At 35.7% G+C, this 11978-nt stretch overlaps 1 long non-coding RNA gene across 1 annotated transcript in view; it reads left to right on the top strand.

Annotated features, from left to right (window-relative positions):
* The first annotated feature begins 277 nt into the window (after nucleotides 1-277).
* LOC309633044 overlaps nucleotides 278-11978 on the top strand; it is a 195184-nt gene continuing 183483 nt past the window's right edge. Inside the window, exon 1 of the long non-coding RNA XR_014247271.1 lies at nucleotides 278-7116. This is a non-coding gene — a long non-coding RNA (uncharacterized lncRNA). The remainder of the gene's footprint in view (nucleotides 7117-11978) is intronic.

Below are 11978 nucleotides of genomic sequence, written 5' to 3'. Positions count from 1 at the left end.
ATCAAATGATTTTCTACATCTATTGATTTAATCATGTGGTTTTTCTTTTCCTTTTTTTTTAGTCTGTTGATGTGATGGATTACATTAACTGATTTTCAAGTGTTGGATCAGACTTGCATACCTGGGATAAGTCCTACTTGGTTGTTGTGATATTATGATTTATAAGAAATATATATTTGGTCTTAGTCCCTATTCTGCCACAGAAATCCTAAAACCTTCAGAATTTCCTAGGTGATGAGAGTGATAAGGGTGACTTTTGTTATGTTAATGAGGTGACTTTTGTTATGTTAATGAGGTCACTTTTGGAAAGCATCTAAGGATGGGTGGGGGTTTGTTGCTGAGGAAAGCAACCATGTGATTAGAGGGTTGGAATTTTCAGTCCCACCCTTCAGACCTCTGGGGAGGAGAGAGGGGCTGGAGACTGAGTTCGATCACCAATGACCAATGATTTGATCAACGATGTTTGTATAATGAAGCCTCCATAAAACCCAAAAGGAGGGGGTTTGGAGAGCTTCTGGATTGGTAAACATGTGGAGAATTAGGAAGAGTGGTGTGCTGAGAGAGCATGGAAGTTCTTTGCCCCTTCCCCATACCTTGCCCTATGTGTCTCTTCCATCTGGCTGTTCCTGAGTTATATCCTTTGTAATAAACTGGTAATCTAGTTAGTAAACTGGTTTCCTGAGGTCTGTGAGCTGCTTTAGCAAATTAATCAAATCCAAGAAAGGGGTCATGGGAAACTTATTTATAGTCTGTCTGTTGGAAGCACAGGTAACAATCTGGACTCACACAATTGTCATCTGAAGTGGGGGCAGTATTGTGGGACTGAACTCTTAACTTGTGGAATCTGATGCTACCCCTGGGTAGATAGTGTCAGAATTGAGTTGTCTTAGAATTGAGTTGAACTGTAGGCTCCCAGCTGGTATCAGAGAATAGCTTGGTGTAAGGGTAAAACCTGCACATCAGAATTGGTATTGTGGTACAGACTTTTATACTTTTTTGGATTTGATTTGCTAATATTTTGTTGGAGATTTTTGCATTTATTTTCATGAGGGATATTGGTTTGTGGTTTTCTTTTCTTGTAATGTCTTTGTCTGGTTTTGGTTTTAGGGTAATGTTGGCCTCATAGAATGAGTTAGGAAGCATTCCTTCTGCTTTTATCATCTGAAAGAGATTATAGAGAGTTGGTATAATTTCTTCCTTAAATGTTTGGTAGAATTCATCAGTGAATCCATCTGGTCCTGGTGTTTTCTTTTTTGGAAGGTTATTTATTATGGATTCAACTTCTTTAATAGATACAGGCCTACCAGATCATCTATTTCTTCTTGTGTGAGCTTTAGCAAATTGTGTCTTTCAAGGAATTGATCCATTTCAGCTAAGTTATCAAAGTTGTGGGCATAGAGTTTTTCATATTATTCCTTTAATACTTTTTTCCATGGGGTCTGTAGTAATGTCCCCTCTTTCATTTCAAATATTGGTAATTTGTATTCCCCCCCCCCTTTTTTTTCTTAGTTAACCTGGCAAGAGGCTTATCAATTTTACTGATCTTTTCAATTTTACTACCTTTTGGTTTTGATTTTCTCTGTTGATATCCTGTTTTCAATTTCATTGATTTTTTTACTCTAAGTTTTATTATTTCTTTTCTTGTGCTTACTCTGGATTTAATTTACTCTTCTTTTTGCAGTTTTCACAGTTGGAAACTTAGATTGCTGATTTTAGACGTTTCTTTTTTTCTAATATGTGCATTCGATGCTATAAATTTCCCCCTAAGCAGTGCTTTTGCTGCATCCCACAAATTTTGATTATTTTTGTTTTCTTTTTCATGTAGTTCAAAATATTTTAAAATTTCTCTTGATATTTCTTCCTTGACCTATGTGCTACTTAGAAGAGTGTTGTTTAACCTCCATGTATTTTGGGATTTTCCAGGTGTATTTCTGTTATTAATTTCTAGTTTAATTCCAGTGTGGTCTGAGAATAGACATTATATGATTTCTGTTCTTTTAAGTTTGTTAAGATGTGTTTTATGGCCCAGAATGTGGTCTATCTTGGTGAATGCTGTATGTGAGCTTGAGAAAAATGTGTGTGTTTCCTGCTGTTGTTGCATGAAGGTCAATTATATTCAGTTGATTAACAGTATGGTTGAGTTTAACTACGTCCTTCCTGATTTTCTGCCTACTGGATCTGTTTATTTCTGAGAGAGGAGTGTTGAAGCCTCCAACTATGATAGTGGATTCATCTATTTCTCCTCGCAGTTCTATCAGTTTTTGCCTCATAGAGCTTCAGCTCTGTTTTAGGTACATACATGTTAAGAATTGTTATGTGTTCTCGGAGAATTGACTCCTATCTTGTTATGTAATGCCCTTCTTTATCCCTCATGACTTTATTTTTATTTTATTTTTTGGCTGCGTTGGGTCTTAGTTGCTGCGTGCAGGCTTTCTCTAGTACGGCAAGTGGGGGCTACTCTTCGTTGTGGTGTGTGGGCTTCTCACTGCGGCAGCTTCTCTTGTTGCGGAGTATGGGCTCTAGGGCACACGGCTTCAGTAGCTGTGGCGTGCAGGCTCAGTAGTTGTGGCTTGCGGGCTCTAGATAGCAGGCTCAGTAGTTGTGGCACATGGGCTTAGTTGCTCCATGGCATGTGGGATCTTCCAAGACCAGGGATTGAACCCGTGTCCCCTGCATTGGCAGGCGGACTCTTAACCACTGCACCACCAGGGAAGTCCCCTGATAACTCTCTACTTTGAAGTCTGCTCTGTCTGACATTAATATAACCACTCCTGCTTTACTTTGATTAGTGTTAGCATGGTATATTTTTCTCCATTCAAGTACTTTTAATCTGTATGTGTCTTTATATTTAGAGTGGATTTCCTGTAGACAACATATAGTTGGGTAGTGTGTTTGATCCACTCTGACAATTCCTATTTTTTAATTGGTGCATTTAGGCTATTGGTATTCAAAGTGATTATTGGTATATTTGGATTAATGACTACCATATTTGTTACTGTTTTTTATATGTTCCCCTTGTTCTTTGTTCCCATTTTTTCTTCCACTCTTTTTTCTGCTTTTTGTGGTTTTAATTGAGCATTTTATATGATTACATTTCCTCTTCCTTCTTAGCATATCAGTTATACTTCTTTTTTTATTTTTCTTTAGTGGTTTCCCTAGAGTTTGCAATATACATTTACAACTAATTCATGTCCACTTTCAGATAACACTATTCCCATTTATAGGTAGGATGAGTACCTTATAATAACAAAATAATATTAATTCTTTCCTCCTATCCCTAGTATCATTGCTGTCATTCATATATATATATCTATATATATATACACACACACATATGTACACACATACATATATATATGAATATATATAGGCATATACAAGCATATATATATATACATAACTGAATACACTTTTGCTATTATTATTTGGAACAAAAAATTTTATCAGTTAGATCAATTAAGAATAATAAAAATGGGTGAAGGGGATCAAAAGGTACAAATTTCCAGTTATAATGAATAAGTCATGGGGATGTAATGTACAGAATGCTGACTATAGTTAATAATACTATATTGCATATTTGAAAGTAGCTGGGAGAGTGGATCTTGAAAGTTCTCATCATGATGGGGATGAATGTTAACTGGACTTACTGTGGTGATCATTTTGCAATATATACAAATAACAAATCATTACACTGTATACATGAAACTAATGTTCAATTATACCTCAATAATATAGTTTCTATTTTACTTTCACTATTCCTTCTTCAGTGCTCTTCCTTACTTTATGTAGATCAGAGTTTCTGACATATTTTCTTTCTCTCTAAAAAACTTTTAACATTTCTTGCAAGTCAGGTCTACTAGCAACACATTTTCTCAATTTTTGTTTGTCTGAGAAAGTCGTTATTTCTCCTTCATGTTTGAAGGATAATTTTGCAGGGTACAGAATTTTAGGTTGGTGACTTTCCTCTCTCAACACTTTAAATATTTCACTCCACTCTCTTCTTGCTTGCCTGGTTTCTGAGAAATCGGGTTTAATTCTTATCATTTCCCCTCTGTAAGTAAGGTGTTTTTTTTCCCCCCCCTCTGGCTTCTTTCAGGATTTTTTCCTTTAGCTTTGATTTTCTGTAGTTTGAGTTGGGATGGAGTTGGGTATTTCTCTTCTCCCATGTGGAAGGCTAGAGCTGACTCAGGAAGGAGGTGATAATACTCCAGCAGGTTAGATTCTGGTTAACTAAGTTTCCCCTGAGGGCAGGCTTTGTTAAGAAGAACAAAGTGTTCTGGCATATTTCTTTTTCCTTTTTTTAAAAAAAAATATTTATTTATTTGGCTGCACTGGGTCTTAGTTGCGGCATGCGGGATCTTCGTTGCTGTGTGCGGGATCTTTGTTGTGGCATGCGGGATCTTTAGGTGTGGCATGTGGGATCTTTTAGTTGCGGCATGTGGGCTCTTAGTGGCAGCATATGGGATCTAGTTCCCTGACCAGGGATCGAACTCGGGCCCCCTGCATTGAGAGCGTGGAGTCTTAACCACTGGACCACCAAGGAAGTCCCTGGCATATTTCAATATGGTTCCTTTTTCCTTCCCATTGCCAGAGCATGAGGGGTTTTACTCTTAATTTACTGTGAGGACCTGGTAGAGCTCCTGGGGTAAATCTTACAAAATTCCCCCTGTGACTGGGTCCCCTGATGTTTTACTCTCAGACTTGTCCATACCTAGCCTATAGCAACTTGTCAATTACAGTTCAGATTTTCTTACCTGGCACTGTTCCTTTGGAGGTTTCCACTTATGAGTCTGCTCTAATAAGCGGTGACTCCCTGTATTCACCTGTCTGTGTCTCCAGTCTTGTGGGTAGCTATTTGCTCTGTGTCCTCATCTTTCTTAGAAATCCTAGAAGAGTTACTTATGTTTCAGTATGTTCTGCTTTTTACTTGTTAGAAGGGAGTGGCAACTTCCAAGTTCCTTACATGTGGAATAAGAAACCAGAGTCAAATTATTATTTTGCACTTCCTAAAATGTTCCATCACAATGTAAGATCAGATACTATAAAACTCCTAGAGGAAGACATAGAACGCTCTTTGACATAAATCGCAGCAATATGTTTTTGGATCCATCTCCTAGAGTAATGGAAATAAAACCAAAAATAAACAAATGGGACCTAATGAAACTTAAAAGCTTTTGCACAGCAAAGGAAACTATAAACAAGACAAAAAGACAACCCTCAGAATGGAAGAAAATATTTGCAAGCGAATCAATGGACAAAGGATTAATCTCCAAAGTATATAAACAGCTCATGCAGCTCAATATTAAAAAAACAAACAACCCAATCCAAAAATGGGCTGAAGACCTAAATAGACATTTCTCCAAAGAAGACATACAGATGACCAAGAGACACATGAAAAGCTGCTCAACATCATTAATTATTAGAGAAATGCAAATCAAAACTACAATGAGGTATCACCTCACACCAGTTAGAATGGGCATCATCAGAAAATCTACAGACAACAAATACTGGAGAGGGTGTGGAGAAAAGAGAATCCTCTTGCACTGTTGGTGGGAATGTAAGTTGATACAGCCACTATGGAGAACAGTATGGAGGTTCCTTAAAAAACTAAAAATAGAATTACTATATGACCCAGAAATCCCATTACTGGGCATATACCCTGAGAAAACCATAATTCAAAAAGACACATGCACCCCAATGTTCATTGCAGTACTATTTACAATAGCTAGGTCATGGAAGCAACCTAAATGCCCACCAACAGGCGAATGAATAAAGAAGATGTGGTACGTATATATGATGCAATATTACCGAGCCATAAAAAGGAACGAAATTGGGTCATTTGTAGAGACGTGGATGGACCTAGAGACGGTCATAGGGAGTGAAGTTAATCAGAAAGAGAAAAACAAATATCGTATATTAACACATATATGTGGAATCTAGAAAAATGGTACAGATGAACTGGTTTGAAAGGCAGGAATAGAGACACAGATGTAGAGAACAAACGTATGGACACTAAGGGGGGAAAGTGGGGGCAGGGGTGGTAGTGGTGGTGGGATGAACTGGGAGCTTGAGATTAACATATATACACTAATATGTACAAAATAGATAACTAATAAGAACCTGCTGTATATAAAAAAAAAAAAGTTCAAAACAAACAAACAAACAAATGGAACCAAATTAAACTTAAAAGTTTTGCATAGCAAAGGAAACCATAAACAAAATGAAAAGAGAACCTACAGAATGGGAGAAAATATTTGCAAATGATGCGACCAAAAAGGGATTAATTTCCAAATGTACAAATGGGTCGTACAGCTCAATATCAAAAAAACAAACAACCCAATCAAAAAATGGGCAGAAGACCTAAATAGACATTTCTCCAAAGAAGGCATATAGATGGCCAACAGGCACATGAAAAAATGCTCAACATCACTAATTATTCGAGAAATGCAAATCAAAACTGCAGTGAGGTATCACCTCACTCTGGTCAAAATGGTCATCATCAAAAAGTCTACAGATAATAAATGCTGGAGAGGATACAGAGAAAAAGGAACCCTCCTACACTATTGATGGGAATGTAAACTGGTATAGCCACTATGGATAACAGTGTGGAGGTTCCTTAAAAAACTAAAATTAGAGTTACCATATGATCCTGCAATCCTACTCCTGGGCATATATCCAGAGAAATTTATGGTTATGGGGGAGGGATATATTAGGAGGATGGGATTAACATATACACACTATTATATATAAAATAGATAACCAACAAGGATCTATTGTAGACCACAGGAAACTATAGTCAATATTTTATAATAACCTATAAGGGAAAAGAAACTGAAAAAAATATATATATGGGTCTAACTGAATCACTGTGCTGTATGCCTGAAACTAACATGACATTGTAAATCAACTATACTTCAATTAAAAAAGTTTTTTTTAGGGCTTCCCTGGTGGCGCAGCGGTTGAGAATCTGCCTGCCAATGCAGGGGACACGGGTTTGAGCCCTGGTCTGGGAAGATCCCACATGCCGCGGAGCAACTGGGCCCGTGAGCCACAACTACTGAGCCTGCGCATCTGGAGCCTGTGCTCCGCAACAAGAGAGGCCGCGATAGTGAAGAGGCCCGCGCACCGCGATGAAGAGTGGCCCCCCGCTCGCCGCAACTAGAGGAAGCCCTTGCACAGAAACGAAGACCCAACACAGCCAAAAATAAATAAATAAATTTTAAAAAAAATAATAAAATAAAGAGCAACTACTTTAAAAAAAATTTTTTTTTTAAAGTCTCATCACAAGAAAAACATTTTAACTAAGTATGGTGGTGGATATTAACTAGACTTATTTTGATTATTTTTCAGTATATAAAAATACCAAATTATTATGTTAACCATTGGAAACTCATGTTATATGTCAATTATATCTCAATAAAAATATAAGCAAGCGTGTTCAGTTATATTGCTCTAGTTTTAGCAAATTTTTGTGTATAGTATTTGTGTATTGTATTTTATAGTATAAAAGAAAATAAAATATTTTTTAAATTAAAAAAAACAAGTACTACCTTATATAATTCTAATAAAATTCAAAGAAAACAGATTATATAAGGAAAATATCCCCTTTAATCTTCCCTCCTGTTTTGTCATTTTGCTTCCCTCCTTGGGGAAAAAACACTTATCAGGTTGGTGTGTATCCTTCAGGATATTTAATATTTTATTTTCCACACATTTACAGTTAAATATTCATATAGGAATCATATACATATATATGCAAAATTAGGACCATGTTGTATATATTGTTCTGTGACTTATTTTTTCACTTAGTGTATATTTGGAGAACTTTCCATGTTGTGTGTCTATGTCTACCTAAAAAATTACTGCATAATATTCCATTATATTGATGTAGTGAAGTTTATTTAACCATTCTTTTCTTTATGAACATTTATATAGTTTCCAATTTTTTATTATTGTAAATGATACAATAAAATTCTTCATTTCACTTTGAACATTTTGGGAAGCATTTCTCTAAGATAGATATTTAGAAGAGGAATTGCTGGATATTTGAAACATTTAGAGATCTTTTACAAATCTGATGGGTAAAAAAATATCCTTTCCTCATTTTAAAGTAGAATTTCACTGATTTCTAGTGAGATTGAGCACTTGTTCACATATTTATTGGCCATTTGTAACTTTTGTATTCTGCAACGTTAATCTTTTGCTTTATATGTTATAAATATTTTCTTCCTGTTTCTCATTTGTCCTTTAAACTTTGCTTATGGTGTCTTTTATGGTTAGGTTTTTCTGCTTTATGAAGTCGTCTGCCAATCTTTCATTTTTTCACTTTTGGCCTAAGAAAATCTTCCTTACCGCAAGCCCACAAACATATGCTCCTAGTTTTCCTCTGCATAAAAATGTATAGATGAAGTGGACACAGCCTAGCTGTTCAGTCAACTCTTTCCCTTTTCCTTCTGAGCACATAGCCAGACTTTATATTCCAACCTTCCTTGCAACTGGGTGTGGCTGTACTATTGAGTTCTGGCTGACAGAATGTGGACAGAGGCTAACGGAATGTGTGCCATTTTCCGTGACTTGCCTGTGCGATCTTTTATACTATTTTTCCTTTTGGTTGTCTGTAAGGAATATAACCCCCAGGGAGAAATGGGGAGCTATATATTGAAGATGGTGGAACCACAATATGGAAAGTGCTAGGATCGGAATCATCTCTTGGAGAAGAGCTACACAATCAGAAACATGTGTTTTGATTTTTGCGTGACTTTTAAGCTGCTGAGATTTGGGGATTTATCTGTTACAGCCACTAAATACCTAAACTAATATATATTTTTGTATATACTTCTAATATTTACATTGTTAATACAATTGATAAAATAACTTATTTTTATGCTTGGTATGAGATAAGGATCTAACCAAATTTCCCCTCTCCCCAAATGGACAGTCGATTTTGGGGGCTAATTTGTCTTTTATCTATGTAAAATGTTACCCTATGTAAAATGTTATTGTACCTTTGACTGTACCATACACAATTGGCAATTTTCAGCCATTTGTGGTCTCTAAAAACAGCAGTTTCAGTCAATTTAGTATTAAATTCTCTTGTACATATTAGAATGTTTATAGACTTTCTATCCTGGCCCATCAATGTTTCTTCACCAGTAGCATACTGTTTTAATTATTGTAGCTTTATAGTATATTTCATATCAGGTAGGGCAAGGTGAACTTTAAAATCAGTTGGTCAAGTTCTACGAAAAATCCTGTTGAGGTTTTGAGTGGAATTGCATTATATTTGTATAGATTAATTTTGAGAATCAACATTTCTATAATATGGAGTTTTCTCAATTGGCAGTGTGACCATAAACAGGCAAGATAAAATTTGTCCACAGTTAATTAAAAAATGTATGAGTCACAGCTCTAGGGAAGCCAGAGGTTTAATGGCAACTGCTTGTCTCTTTCTAAACTGTGGACATGAAGGGCAATTTACTCACCAGGGCCTTCTAAATTTTAACCTGTACCTGGTCTCCTCTGGTTTTTGTGAGAGAGAAAGGCTGCTGCTATGTATTTATTTATAAATTTTCTGCATCTCTCTACTAGGGTATAAGTACCATAAAATTAGGACTTTGCCACCTTTATTTACTGCAGTATCTCCAGTGCTTAGAACAGAGCCTGACCCATGAATTCTTAAAAATTAAAAAAAATTTTTTGTCAAAAGAGGAAATAATGAATATGAGGACTCTAGTCCTTAATGAGGTTGGTAGTTTGCATCTAGCATCTGATATATAAGATGTAGGTCACAGCATAAAGGTGCTTATTTCTTCTGGTTCTCATTATGTTCCCATGGCTGCATCTATTTAGCCATGCTTAAATGTTATGAAATGGTAATATATAAAATGGCTGTGATGATTAAAACATTCACAAGCATGGCCTTAGAATAAACATTGCAGTGAATGAACAAGGTTACTCACTGAAGCACTGTTTGCAGTAGCAAAAGATTGGAAACAACCCAAATGTAAATCAACAAGGACATAGTTTAAAAAAAAAACCAACTATGGCATATTCATACAATGGAATAGCATATAGCCGTTAAAAACAAAAACCAAAGAAAAATTGATATGAAAAGATCTCCAGGATAAACTGCATCGTTAAGTTAAAAAAAAAAAGTGTAGAGCAGACTATATAACATGCAACCTTTTGTGGAAAAAGAAAAGGAAATAAAAATACATATTCATGTTTGCTTCTAGAGCCAAAGAAACTCTAAAATGATTAGAAGAAATTAATAAAAGTGATTACCTGTTGGAGTGGTGATGGGAACTGGGGTGAGTGTGACACTTCTTACTGTATATTTTTATATATTATTTGATTCTTGTACCTTGTGAATATATTGCCATTAAAATTAAATAAAATATAAAATATAAATGATGATAACAATTATATTTCATGTAAGAAATACACTCAGTCTGTTAGTTGATACAATAAAGAAATGAAAATTGTTTTGGATTTGTACCCATTTGGGGGAATTGGTCTTTGGTATAGCTATTAAGTGTTTGCAGAAATAACATGTAAAGTTATGTAAGGTGACAGCAGCAGCAGCTGAAACAGAGTTCCTTGGTTGGTCCCATCTCATTCAGGAGGCTTTCTGGACCAGGCAGTTAGGGTTAATGTGCTTTTGTTCATCTTCTTTTCAGATTATAGGGCTCAGGGTACATCAAATCATTTTAGTGAAGCTTCTGTTTTGAAGCAAAGTGTTTCAGCCTTGTCCTCTTAGTTCAAGTTAAATCAATTAAACGTCTCTTAATAATTTCAAGGCAAACTGGTTTCAGAGAACTAGTAAGTGACTTGCCCACAGCTCACTTATTCACCAAATTAATTAAACTTGTTAACAAATGTAAACTATAGAATTGCAAATATTGAACAGTCTTGGCTGCCTTGGCCTGGTTCATTCATCTTCCTCATTAATATTAACCACTCTTTCCTGTGTGGTTAAATTTATGTTGTGAACAGAGTTGAAAAGGCTTTGCTTATGGTACATTTTAAAAATCAGATATATCTTTACCTAAAAAAAAGCATCATCATCAAAAGTATTATTGATTATGAACTGTATCAAGAGAATTTACATAAATTCGACCACTATCTTCTAGGGATTTACAGTGACAGATTTAATTTAAAATTCAAGCTAAATCATATAGATTCAATAGTTATTGTGAAAGTTCTCTGTGAAGTGCACCATACAAACGTATGGCATTTTTGGGGGCATGCTTGTACATAAAAATAATATTTTAAAAAGATAGAAAATAACAGAGGATGAATGGGCAATTCAGGTTGGGGAAGATGGATGAAAGTAGTTCTAATAAACAATCAACTTTCAGCTAGATAAAAAGGCCCTATAAATGTTCAGGTTACTAACTGATACTCACCAATCACTTGGTAATCATGTACCTAATAAAAGTAAGCACTAATGGCTCAAGGAACTGCGAGTCAAATTATGAAGTTTTATTAAGATGTTTTCTCTGCTTGTCTTCAATTATTTAGAGCCAGTCTAGTTTTCCTTCAAAATTAAAGTCTGGAGATCCAGTTAATTTATGTGACTGGACATTTAAAAACAAATGCCCTCTCTACCTGTATGTACCATGACTGAGAAAGAGTACTGTATGTTTCCACAGTGCTTTGTTGAAACACAACCATTTTTCTAAACTTATTAAAATAATGTGCAATGGAAAGAGCCTTGTCCCTGAGCTCTGAAACTTAGACAGCCGTCAAATTCCCATTTTCCTCACTCTCCTAGCCCACCTACTACTCCAGCTACCTCTTCAGTAGCTGTAAGGAAGCTCTCTTTCACTTTTACCTAAACCCCTTGGCAGTTGGACACAAAGCCAAGACCCAAGATCAAAGAAAGTCTAAGAGAATGAAGTATTCAGGGTACAGAATAATAATACATACAGGTATCCCTTGCTTTTCAGAAGTTCGCTTTGTGCCACATCACTTTT

The sequence above is a fragment of the Balaenoptera borealis genome (assembly GCF_965194805.1).
Source record: "Balaenoptera borealis genome assembly, chromosome: 8".
NCBI classification, from domain to species: domain Eukaryota; kingdom Metazoa; phylum Chordata; class Mammalia; order Artiodactyla; family Balaenopteridae; genus Balaenoptera; species Balaenoptera borealis.
Note: the sequence above shows the minus strand (reverse complement) of the source record. Positions and strands in the feature narration are given on the sequence as shown.